This window comes from Phoenix dactylifera, chromosome 4 (assembly GCF_051530095.1).
Source record: "Phoenix dactylifera cultivar Ajwa chromosome 4, Ajwa_hap1_PhDact_Kaust_v1.1, whole genome shotgun sequence".
Lineage (NCBI taxonomy): Eukaryota > Viridiplantae > Streptophyta > Magnoliopsida > Arecales > Arecaceae > Phoenix > Phoenix dactylifera.
Genome location: NC_143193.1, coordinates 37,949,131 through 37,958,415, shown reverse-complemented (window position 1 = coordinate 37,958,415; position 9,285 = coordinate 37,949,131). Strand labels below are relative to the sequence as shown.

The window sequence follows — 9,285 nt, the reverse complement described above, 5'->3', positions numbered from 1 at the left end:
TGATAATAATTATTTTTAATTTTTCGGCTTTTGGCTTTTCCTCTTCGGATAATTTTTTTCCCCCGAAAATAAACTGAGTCCGGAGACTCGCGGTGCCATGCCGCATAGCGGAACAGCGCGTTGAATCCTACGCCAGAACGGCCCCGGCAGCGCGAATGTCTCGGGCCGTCGAGGTCTGCTGCTTTGTCATAAAAGGGAGTTTCGAAGGGCATGTCATGGGTGCGATCATACCAGCACTAATGCACCGGATCCCATCAGAACTCCGCAGTTAAGCGTGCTTGGGCGAGAGTAGTACTAGGATGGGTGACCCCCTGGGAAGTCCTCGTGTTGCACCCTTTTTATTTTTTTCTCCACTTTTTTATTTTTTGATAATATTTATTTTTAATTTTTCGGCTTTTGGCTTTTCCTCTTCGGATAATTTTTTTCCCCCGAAAATAAACTGAGTCCGGAGACTGGCGGTGCCATGCCGCATAGCGGGACCAGCGCGTTGAATCCTACGCCAGAACGGCCCCGGCGGCGCGAATGTCTCGGGCCGTCGAGGTCTGCTGCTTTGTCATAAAAGGGAGTTTCGATGGGCATGTCATGGGTGCGATCATACCAGCACTAATGCACCGGATCCCATCATAACTCCGCAGTTAAGCGTGCTTGGGCGAGTGTAGTACTAGGATGGGTGACCCCCTGGGAAGTCCTCGTGTTGCACCCCTTTTATTTTTTGCCCGCTTTTTTATTTTTTGATAATATTTATTTTTAATTTTTCGGCTTTTGGCTTTTCCTCTTCGGATAATTTTTTTCTCCCGAAAATAAACTGAGTCCGGAGACTCGCGGTGCCATGCCGCATAGCGGAACAGCGCGTTGAATCCTACACCAGAACGGCCCCGGCAGCGCGAATGCCTCGGGCCGTCGAGGTCTGCTGCTTTGTCATAAAAGGGAGTTTCGAAGGGCATGTCATGGGTGCGATCATACCAGCACTAATGCGCCGGATCCGATCAGAACTCCGCAGTTAAGCGTGCTTGGGCGAGAGTAGTACTAGGATAGGTGACCCCCTGGGAAGTCCTCGTGTTGCACCCTTTTTATTTTTTGCCCGCTTTTTTATTTTTTGATAATATTTATTTTTAATTTTTTGGCTTTTGGCTTTTCCTCTTCGGATAATTTTTTCCCCCCGAAAATAAACTAAGTCCGGAGACTGGCGGTGCCATGCCGCATAGCGGAACAGCGCGTTGAATCCTACGCCAGAATGGCCCCGGCAGCGCGAATGTCTCGGGCCGTCAAGGTCTGCTGCTTTGTCATAAAAGGGAGTTTCGAAGGGCATGTCATGGGTGCGATCATACCAGCACTAATGCACCGGATCCCATCAGAACTCCGCAGTTAAGCGTGCTTGGGCGAGAGTAGTACTAGGATGGGTGACCCCCTGGAAAGTCCTCGTGTTGCACCCCTTTTATTTTTTGCCCGCTTTTTTATTTTTTGATAACATTTATTTTTTATTTTTCGGCTTTTGGCTTTTCCTCTTCGGATAATTTTTTTCCCCCGAAAATAAACTGAGTCCGGAGACTGGCGGTGCCATGCCGCATAGCGGAAGAGCGTGTTGAATCCTACGCCAGAACGGCCCCGGCAGCGCGAATGTCTCGGGCCGTCGAGGTCTGCTGCTTTGTCACAAAAGGGAGTTTCGAAGGGCATGTCTTGGGTGCAATCATACCAGCACTAATGCACCGGATCCTATCAGAACTCCGCAGTTAAGCGTGCTTGGGCGAGAGTAGTACTAGGATGGGTGACCCCCTGGGAAATCCTCGTGTTGCACCCCTTTTATTTTTTGCCCGCTTTTTTATTTTTTGATAATATTTATTATTAATTTTTCGGCTTTTGGCTTTTCCATTTCGGATAATTTTTTTCCCTCGAAAATAAACTGAGTCCGGAGGCTCGCGGTGCCATGCCGCATAGCGGAACAGCGCGTTGAATCCTACGCCAGAACGGCCCCGGCAGCGCGAATGTCTCGGGCCGTCGAGGTCTGCTGCTTTGTCATAAAAGGGAGTTTCGAAGGGCATGTCATGGGTGCGATCATACCAGCACTAATGCACCGGATCCCATCAGAACTCCGCAGTTAAGCGTGCTTGGGCGAGAGTAGTACTAGGATGGGTGACCCCCTGGGAAGTCCTCGTGTTGCACCCCTTTTATTTTTTGCCCGCTTTTTTATTTTTTGATAATATTTATTTTTAATTTTTCGGCTTTTGGCTTTTCCTCTTCGGATAATTTTTTTTCCCCGAAAATAAACTGAGTCCGGAGACTCGCGGTGCCATGCCGCATAGCGGAACAGCGCGTTGAATCCTACGCCAGAACGGCCCCGGCAGCGCGAATGTCTCGGGCCGTCGAGGTCTGCTGCTTTGTCATAAAAGGGAGTTTCGAAGGGCATGTCATGGGTGCGATCATACCAGCACTAATGCACCGGATCCCATCAGAACTCCGCAGTTAAGCGTGCTTGGGCGAGAGTAGTACTAGGATGGGTGACCCCCAGGGAAGTCCTCGTGTTGCACCCTTTTTATTTTTTTCTCCACTTTTTTATTTTTTGATAATATTTATTTTTAATTTTTCGGCTTTTGGCTTTTCCTCTTCGGATAATTTTTTTCCCCCGAAAATAAACTGAGTCCGGAGACTGGCGGTGCCATGCCGCATAGCGGGACCAGCGCGTTGAATCCTACGCCAGAACGGCCCCGGCGGCGCGAATGTCTCGGGCCGTCGAGGTCTGCTGCTTTGTCATAAAAGGGAGTTTCGATGGGCATGTCATGGGTGCGATCATACCAGCACTAATGCACCGGATCCCATCATAACTCCGCAGTTAAGCGTGCTTGGGCGAGAGTAGTACTAGGATGGGTGACCCCCTGGGAAGTCCTCGTGTTGCACCCCTTTTATTTTTTGCCCGCTTTTTTATTTTTTGATAATATTTATTTTTAATTTTTCGGCTTTTGGCTTTTCCTCTTCGGATAATTTTTTTCCCCCGAAAATAAACTGAGTCCGGAGACTCGCGGTGCCATGCCGCATAGCGGAACAGCGCGTTGAATCCTACACCAGAACGGCCCCGGCAGCGCGAATGCCTCGGGCCGTCGAGGTCTGCTGCTTTGTCATAAAAGGGAGTTTCGAAGGGCATGTCATGGGTGCGATCATACCAGCACTAATGCGCCGGATCCGATCAGAACTCCGCAGTTAAGCGTGCTTGGGCGAGAGTAGTACTAGGATGGGTGACCCCCTGGGAAGTCCTCGTGTTGCACCCTTTTTATTTTTTGCCCGCTTTTTTATTTTTTGATAATATTTATTTTTAATTTTTTGGCTTTTGGCTTTTCCTCCTCGGATAATTTTTTCCCGCCGAAAATAAACTGAGTCCGGAGACTGGCGGTGCCATGCCGCATAGCGGAACAGCGCGTTGAATCCTACGCCAGAACGGCCCCGGCAGCGCGAATGTCTCGGGCCGTCGCGGTCTGCTGCTTTGTCATAAAAGGGAGTTTCGAAGGGCATGTCATGGGTGCGATCATACCAGCACTAATGCACCGGATCCCATCATAACTCCGCAGTTAGGCGTGCTTGGGCGAGAGAAGTACTAGGATGGGTGACCCCCTGGGAAGTCCTCGTGTTGCACCCTTTTTATTTTTTGCCCGCTTTTTTATTTTTTGATAATATTTATTTTTAATTTTTTGGCTTTTGGCTTTTCCTCTTCGGATAATTTTTTCCCCCCGAAAATAAACTGAGTCCGGAGACTGGCGGTGCCATGCCGCATAGCGGAACAGCGCGTTGAATCCTACGCCAGAACGGCCCCGGCAGCGCGAATGTCTCGGGCCGTCGAGGTCTGCTGCTTTGTCATAAAAGGGAGTTTCGAAGGGCATGTCATGGGTGCGATCATACCAGCACTAATGCACCGGATCCCATCAGAACTCCGCAGTTAAGCGTGCTTGGGCGAGAGTAGTACTAGGATGGGTGACCCCCTGGGAAGTCCTCGTGTTGCACCCCTTTTATTTTTTGCCCGCTTTTTTATTTTTTGATAACATTTATTTTTTATTTTTCGGCTTTTGGCTTTTCCTCTTCGGATAATTTTTTTCCTCCGAAAATAAACTGAGTCCGGAGACTGGCGGTGCCATGCCGCATAGCGGAACAGCGTGTTGAATCCTACGCCAGAATGGCCCCGGCAGCGCGAATGTCTCGGGCCGTCGAGGTCTGCTGCTTTGTCATAAAAGGGAGTTTCGAAGGGCATGTCTTGGGTGCGATCATACCAGCACTAATGCACCGGATCCTATCAGAACTCCGCAGTTAAGCGTGCTTGGGCGAGAGTAGTACTAGGATGGGTGACCCCCTGGGAAGTCCTCATGTTGCACCCTTTTTATTTTTTGCCCGCTTTTTTATTTTTTGATAATATTTATTTTTAATTTTTTGGCTTTTGGCTTTTTCTCTTAGGATAATTTTTTTCCCCCGACAATAAACTGAGTCCGGAGACTGGCGGTGCCATGCCGCATAGCGGGACTAGCGCGTTGAATCCTACGCCAGAACGGCCCCGGCAGCGCGAATGTCTCGGGCCGTCGAGGTCTGCTGCTTTGTCATAAAAGGGAGTTTCGAAGGGCATATCATGGGTGCGATCATACCAGCACTAATGCACCGGATCCCATCAGAACTCCGCAGTTAAGCGTGCTTGGGCGAGAGTAGTACTAGGATGGGTGACCCCATGGGAAGTCCTCGTGTTGCACCCCTTTTATTTTTTGCCCGCTTTTTTCTTTTTTGATAACATTTATCTTTAATTGTTTGGCTTTTGGCTTTTCCTCTTCGGATAATTTTTTTCCCTCGAAAATAAACTGAGTCCGGAGACTCGCGGTGCCATGCCGCATAGCGGAACAGCGCATTGAATCCTACGCCAGAACGGCCCCGGCAGCGCGAATGTCTCGGGCCGTCGAGGTCTGCTGCTTTGTCATAAAAGGGTGTTTCGATGGGCATGTCATGGGTGCGATCATACCAGCACTAATGCACCGGATCCCATCAGAACTCCGCAGTTAAGCGTGCTTGGGCGAGAGTAGTACTAGGATGGGTGACACCCTGGGAAGTCCTCGTGTTGCACCCCTTTTATTTTTTGCCCGCTTTTTTATTTTTTGATAATATTTATTTTTAATTTTTCGGCTTTTGGCTTTTCCTCTTCGGATAATTTTTTTCCCCCGAAAATAAACTGAGTCCGGAGACTCGCGGTGCCATGCCGCATAGCGGAACAGCGCGTTGAATCCTACGCCAGAACGGCCCCGGCAGCGCGAATGTCTCGGGCCGTCGAGGTCTGCTGCTTTGTCATAAAAGGGAGTTTCGAAGGGCATGTCATGGGTGCGATCATACCAGCACTAATGCACCGGATCCCATCAGAACTCCGCAGTTAAGCGTGCTTGGGCGAGAGTAGTACTAGGATGGGTGACCCCCAGGGAAGTCCTCGTGTTGCACCCTTTTTATTTTTTTCTCCACTTTTTTATTTTTTGATAATATTTATTTTTAATTTTTCGGCTTTTGGCTTTTCCTCTTCGGATAATTTTTTTCCCCCGAAAATAAACTGAGTCCGGAGACTGGCGGTGCCATGCCGCATAGCGGGACCAGCGCGTTGAATCCTACGCCAGAACGGCCCCGGCGGCGCGAATGTCTCGGGCCGTCGAGGTCTGCTGCTTTGTCATAAAAGGGAGTTTCGATGGGCATGTCATGGGTGCGATCATACCAGCACTAATGCACCGGATCCCATCATAACTCCGCAGTTAAGCGTGCTTGGGCGAGAGTAGTACTAGGATGGGTGACCCCCTGGGAAGTCCTCGTGTTGCACCCCTTTTATTTTTTGCCCGCTTTTTTATTTTTTGATAATATTTATTTTTAATTTTTCGGCTTTTGGCTTTTCCTCTTCGGATAATTTTTTTCCCCCGAAAATAAACTGAGTCCGGAGACTCGCGGTGCCATGCCGCATAGCGGAACAGCGCGTTGAATCCTACACCAGAACGGCCCCGGCAGCGCGAATGCCTCGGGCCGTCGAGGTCTGCTGCTTTGTCATAAAAGGGAGTTTCGAAGGGCATGTCATGGGTGCGATCATACCAGCACTAATGCGCCGGATCCGATCAGAACTCCGCAGTTAAGCGTGCTTGGGCGAGAGTAGTACTAGGATGGGTGACCCCCTGGGAAGTCCTCGTGTTGCACCCTTTTTATTTTTTGCCCGCTTTTTTATTTTTTGATAATATTTATTTTTAATTTTTTGGCTTTTGGCTTTTCCTCCTCGGATAATTTTTTCCCGCCGAAAATAAACTGAGTCCGGAGACTGGCGGTGCCATGCCGCATAGCGGAACAGCGCGTTGAATCCTACGCCAGAACGGCCCCGGCAGCGCGAATGTCTCGGGCCGTCGCGGTCTGCTGCTTTGTCATAAAAGGGAGTTTCGAAGGGCATGTCATGGGTGCGATCATACCAGCACTAATGCACCGGATCCCATCATAACTCCGCAGTTAGGCGTGCTTGGGCGAGAGAAGTACTAGGATGGGTGACCCCCTGGGAAGTCCTCGTGTTGCACCCTTTTTATTTTTTGCCCGCTTTTTTATTTTTTGATAATATTTATTTTTAATTTTTTGGCTTTTGGCTTTTCCTCTTCGGATAATTTTTTCCCCCCGAAAATAAACTGAGTCCGGAGACTGGCGGTGCCATGCCGCATAGCGGAACAGCGCGTTGAATCCTACGCCAGAACGGCCCCGGCAGCGCGAATGTCTCGGGCCGTCGAGGTCTGCTGCTTTGTCATAAAAGGGAGTTTCGAAGGGCATGTCATGGGTGCGATCATACCAGCACTAATGCACCGGATCCCATCAGAACTCCGCAGTTAAGCGTGCTTGGGCGAGAGTAGTACTAGGATGGGTGACCCCCTGGGAAGTCCTCGTGTTGCACCCCTTTTATTTTTTGCCCGCTTTTTTATTTTTTGATAACATTTATTTTTTATTTTTCGGCTTTTGGCTTTTCCTCTTCGGATAATTTTTTTCCTCCGAAAATAAACTGAGTCCGGAGACTGGCGGTGCCATGCCGCATAGCGGAACAGCGTGTTGAATCCTACGCCAGAATGGCCCCGGCAGCGCGAATGTCTCGGGCCGTCGAGGTCTGCTGCTTTGTCATAAAAGGGAGTTTCGAAGGGCATGTCTTGGGTGCGATCATACCAGCACTAATGCACCGGATCCTATCAGAACTCCGCAGTTAAGCGTGCTTGGGCGAGAGTAGTACTAGGATGGGTGACCCCCTGGGAAGTCCTCATGTTGCACCCTTTTTATTTTTTGCCCGCTTTTTTATTTTTTGATAATATTTATTTTTAATTTTTTGGCTTTTGGCTTTTTCTCTTAGGATAATTTTTTTCCCCCGACAATAAACTGAGTCCGGAGACTGGCGGTGCCATGCCGCATAGCGGGACTAGCGCGTTGAATCCTACGCCAGAACGGCCCCGGCAGCGCGAATGTCTCGGGCCGTCGAGGTCTGCTGCTTTGTCATAAAAGGGAGTTTCGAAGGGCATATCATGGGTGCGATCATACCAGCACTAATGCACCGGATCCCATCAGAACTCCGCAGTTAAGCGTGCTTGGGCGAGAGTAGTACTAGGATGGGTGACCCCATGGGAAGTCCTCGTGTTGCACCCCTTTTATTTTTTGCCCGCTTTTTTCTTTTTTGATAACATTTATCTTTAATTGTTTGGCTTTTGGCTTTTCCTCTTCGGATAATTTTTTTCCCTCGAAAATAAACTGAGTCCGGAGACTCGCGGTGCCATGCCGCATAGCGGAACAGCGCATTGAATCCTACGCCAGAACGGCCCCGGCAGCGCGAATGTCTCGGGCCGTCGAGGTCTGCTGCTTTGTCATAAAAGGGTGTTTCGATGGGCATGTCATGGGTGCGATCATACCAGCACTAATGCACCGGATCCCATCAGAACTCCGCAGTTAAGCGTGCTTGGGCGAGAGTAGTACTAGGATGGGTGACCCCCTGGGAAGTCCTCGTGTTGCACCCCTTTTATTTTTTGCCCGCTTTTTTATTTTTTGATAATATTTATTTTTAATTTTTCGGCTTTTGGCTTTTCCTCTTCGGATAATTTTTTTCCCCCGAAAATAAACTGAGTCCGGAGACTCGCGGTGCCATGCCGCATAGCGGAACAGCGCGTTGAATCCTACGCCAGAACGGCCCCGGCAGCGCGAATGTCTCGGGCCGTCGAGGTCTGCTGCTTTGTCATAAAAGGGAGTTTCGAAGGGCATGTCATGGGTGCGATCATACCAGCACTAATGCACCGGATCCCATCAGAACTCCGCAGTTAAGCGTGCTTGGGCGAGAGTAGTACTAGGATGGGTGACCCCCTGGGAAGTCCTCGTGTTGCACCCTTTTTATTTTTTTCTCCACTTTTTTATTTTTTGATAATATTTATTTTTAATTTTTCGGCTTTTGGCTTTTCCTCTTCGGATAATTTTTTTCCCCCGAAAATAAACTGAGTCCGGAGACTGGCGGTGCCATGCCGCATAGCGGGACCAGCGCGTTGAATACTACGCCAGAACGGCCCCGGCGGCGCGAATGTCTCGGGCCGTCGAGGTCTGCTGCTTTGTCATAAAAGGGAGTTTCGATGGGCATGTCATGGGTGCGATCATACCAGCACTAATGCACCGGATCCCATCATAACTCCGCAGTTAAGCGTGCTTGGGCGAGTGTAGTACTAGGATGGGTGACCCCCTGGGAAGTCCTCGTGTTGCACCCCTTTTATTTTTTGCCCGCTTTTTTATTTTTTGATAATATTTATTTTTAATTTTTCGGCTTTTGGCTTTTCCTCTTCGGATAATTTTTTTCTCCCGAAAATAAACTGAGTCCGGAGACTCGCGGTGCCATGCCGCATAGCGGAACAGCGCGTTGAATCCTACACCAGAACGGCCCCGGCAGCGCGAATGCCTCGGGCCGTCGAGGTCTGCTGCTTTGTCATAAAAGGGAGTTTCGAAGGGCATGTCATGGGTGCGATCATACCAGCACTAATGCGCCGGATCCGATCAGAACTCCGCAGTTAAGCGTGCTTGGGCGAGAGTAGTACTAGGATGGGTGACCCCCTGGGAAGTCCTCGTGTTGCACCCTTTTTATTTTTTGCCCGCTTTTTTATTTTTTGATAATATTTATTTTTAATTTTTTGGCTTTTGGCTTTTCCTCTTCGGATAATTTTTTTCCCCCGAAAATAAACTGAGTCCGGAGACTCGCGGTGCCATGCCGCATAGCGGAACAGCGCGTTGAATCCTACGCCAGAACGGCCCCGGCAG

The 9,285-nt window shown here is 49.4% G+C and overlaps 23 non-coding genes and 2 pseudogenes across 23 annotated transcripts; all 25 read left to right on the top strand.

Annotated features, from left to right (window-relative positions):
- The first annotated feature begins 217 nt into the window (after positions 1-217).
- On the top strand, positions 218-336 carry LOC149764532 (5S ribosomal RNA). Its single transcript, XR_016412349.1, has one exon. It is a non-coding gene; the product is annotated as a 5S ribosomal RNA (ribosomal RNA).
- A 248-nt stretch (positions 337-584) lies between these two features.
- LOC149764531 (5S ribosomal RNA) lies at positions 585-703 on the top strand. The gene has a single exon (XR_016407140.1). It is a non-coding gene; the product is annotated as a 5S ribosomal RNA (ribosomal RNA).
- A 246-nt stretch (positions 704-949) lies between these two features.
- LOC149764530 (5S ribosomal RNA) lies at positions 950-1,068 on the top strand. The gene has a single exon (XR_016408312.1). It is a non-coding gene; the product is annotated as a 5S ribosomal RNA (ribosomal RNA).
- A 246-nt stretch (positions 1,069-1,314) lies between these two features.
- Positions 1,315-1,433, top strand: LOC149764529 (5S ribosomal RNA). Its single transcript, XR_016403146.1, has one exon. It is a non-coding gene; the product is annotated as a 5S ribosomal RNA (ribosomal RNA).
- Positions 1,434-1,679: 246 nt separating this feature from the next.
- On the top strand, positions 1,680-1,798 carry LOC149764528 (5S ribosomal RNA). The gene has a single exon (XR_016403574.1). It is a non-coding gene; the product is annotated as a 5S ribosomal RNA (ribosomal RNA).
- Positions 1,799-2,044: 246 nt separating this feature from the next.
- Positions 2,045-2,163, top strand: LOC149764527 (5S ribosomal RNA). Its single transcript, XR_016411221.1, has one exon. It is a non-coding gene; the product is annotated as a 5S ribosomal RNA (ribosomal RNA).
- Positions 2,164-2,409: 246 nt separating this feature from the next.
- Positions 2,410-2,528, top strand: LOC149764526 (5S ribosomal RNA). The gene has a single exon (XR_016401171.1). It is a non-coding gene; the product is annotated as a 5S ribosomal RNA (ribosomal RNA).
- Positions 2,529-2,776: 248 nt separating this feature from the next.
- LOC149764525 (5S ribosomal RNA) lies at positions 2,777-2,895 on the top strand. Its single transcript, XR_016405970.1, has one exon. It is a non-coding gene; the product is annotated as a 5S ribosomal RNA (ribosomal RNA).
- Positions 2,896-3,141: 246 nt separating this feature from the next.
- Positions 3,142-3,260, top strand: LOC149764524 (5S ribosomal RNA). The gene has a single exon (XR_016405760.1). It is a non-coding gene; the product is annotated as a 5S ribosomal RNA (ribosomal RNA).
- Positions 3,261-3,506: 246 nt separating this feature from the next.
- LOC149764523 (5S ribosomal RNA) lies at positions 3,507-3,625 on the top strand (annotated as a pseudogene).
- Positions 3,626-3,871: 246 nt separating this feature from the next.
- Positions 3,872-3,990, top strand: LOC149764522 (5S ribosomal RNA). Its single transcript, XR_016411220.1, has one exon. It is a non-coding gene; the product is annotated as a 5S ribosomal RNA (ribosomal RNA).
- Positions 3,991-4,236: 246 nt separating this feature from the next.
- Positions 4,237-4,355, top strand: LOC149764521 (5S ribosomal RNA). The gene has a single exon (XR_016407517.1). It is a non-coding gene; the product is annotated as a 5S ribosomal RNA (ribosomal RNA).
- Positions 4,356-4,602: 247 nt separating this feature from the next.
- Positions 4,603-4,721, top strand: LOC149764520 (5S ribosomal RNA). The gene has a single exon (XR_016412577.1). It is a non-coding gene; the product is annotated as a 5S ribosomal RNA (ribosomal RNA).
- A 246-nt stretch (positions 4,722-4,967) lies between these two features.
- Positions 4,968-5,086, top strand: LOC149764519 (5S ribosomal RNA). Its single transcript, XR_016405130.1, has one exon. It is a non-coding gene; the product is annotated as a 5S ribosomal RNA (ribosomal RNA).
- Positions 5,087-5,332: 246 nt separating this feature from the next.
- Positions 5,333-5,451, top strand: LOC149764518 (5S ribosomal RNA). Its single transcript, XR_016401170.1, has one exon. It is a non-coding gene; the product is annotated as a 5S ribosomal RNA (ribosomal RNA).
- A 248-nt stretch (positions 5,452-5,699) lies between these two features.
- On the top strand, positions 5,700-5,818 carry LOC149764517 (5S ribosomal RNA). Its single transcript, XR_016405968.1, has one exon. It is a non-coding gene; the product is annotated as a 5S ribosomal RNA (ribosomal RNA).
- Positions 5,819-6,064: 246 nt separating this feature from the next.
- On the top strand, positions 6,065-6,183 carry LOC149764516 (5S ribosomal RNA). Its single transcript, XR_016405759.1, has one exon. It is a non-coding gene; the product is annotated as a 5S ribosomal RNA (ribosomal RNA).
- A 246-nt stretch (positions 6,184-6,429) lies between these two features.
- LOC149764515 (5S ribosomal RNA) lies at positions 6,430-6,548 on the top strand (annotated as a pseudogene).
- Positions 6,549-6,794: 246 nt separating this feature from the next.
- LOC149764514 (5S ribosomal RNA) lies at positions 6,795-6,913 on the top strand. Its single transcript, XR_016411219.1, has one exon. It is a non-coding gene; the product is annotated as a 5S ribosomal RNA (ribosomal RNA).
- A 246-nt stretch (positions 6,914-7,159) lies between these two features.
- On the top strand, positions 7,160-7,278 carry LOC149764513 (5S ribosomal RNA). The gene has a single exon (XR_016407516.1). It is a non-coding gene; the product is annotated as a 5S ribosomal RNA (ribosomal RNA).
- A 247-nt stretch (positions 7,279-7,525) lies between these two features.
- On the top strand, positions 7,526-7,644 carry LOC149764512 (5S ribosomal RNA). The gene has a single exon (XR_016412576.1). It is a non-coding gene; the product is annotated as a 5S ribosomal RNA (ribosomal RNA).
- Positions 7,645-7,890: 246 nt separating this feature from the next.
- LOC149764511 (5S ribosomal RNA) lies at positions 7,891-8,009 on the top strand. The gene has a single exon (XR_016411218.1). It is a non-coding gene; the product is annotated as a 5S ribosomal RNA (ribosomal RNA).
- Positions 8,010-8,255: 246 nt separating this feature from the next.
- On the top strand, positions 8,256-8,374 carry LOC149764510 (5S ribosomal RNA). The gene has a single exon (XR_016412348.1). It is a non-coding gene; the product is annotated as a 5S ribosomal RNA (ribosomal RNA).
- Positions 8,375-8,622: 248 nt separating this feature from the next.
- On the top strand, positions 8,623-8,741 carry LOC149764509 (5S ribosomal RNA). Its single transcript, XR_016407139.1, has one exon. It is a non-coding gene; the product is annotated as a 5S ribosomal RNA (ribosomal RNA).
- A 246-nt stretch (positions 8,742-8,987) lies between these two features.
- On the top strand, positions 8,988-9,106 carry LOC149764508 (5S ribosomal RNA). Its single transcript, XR_016405758.1, has one exon. It is a non-coding gene; the product is annotated as a 5S ribosomal RNA (ribosomal RNA).
- Positions 9,107-9,285: the final 179 nt, after the last annotated feature.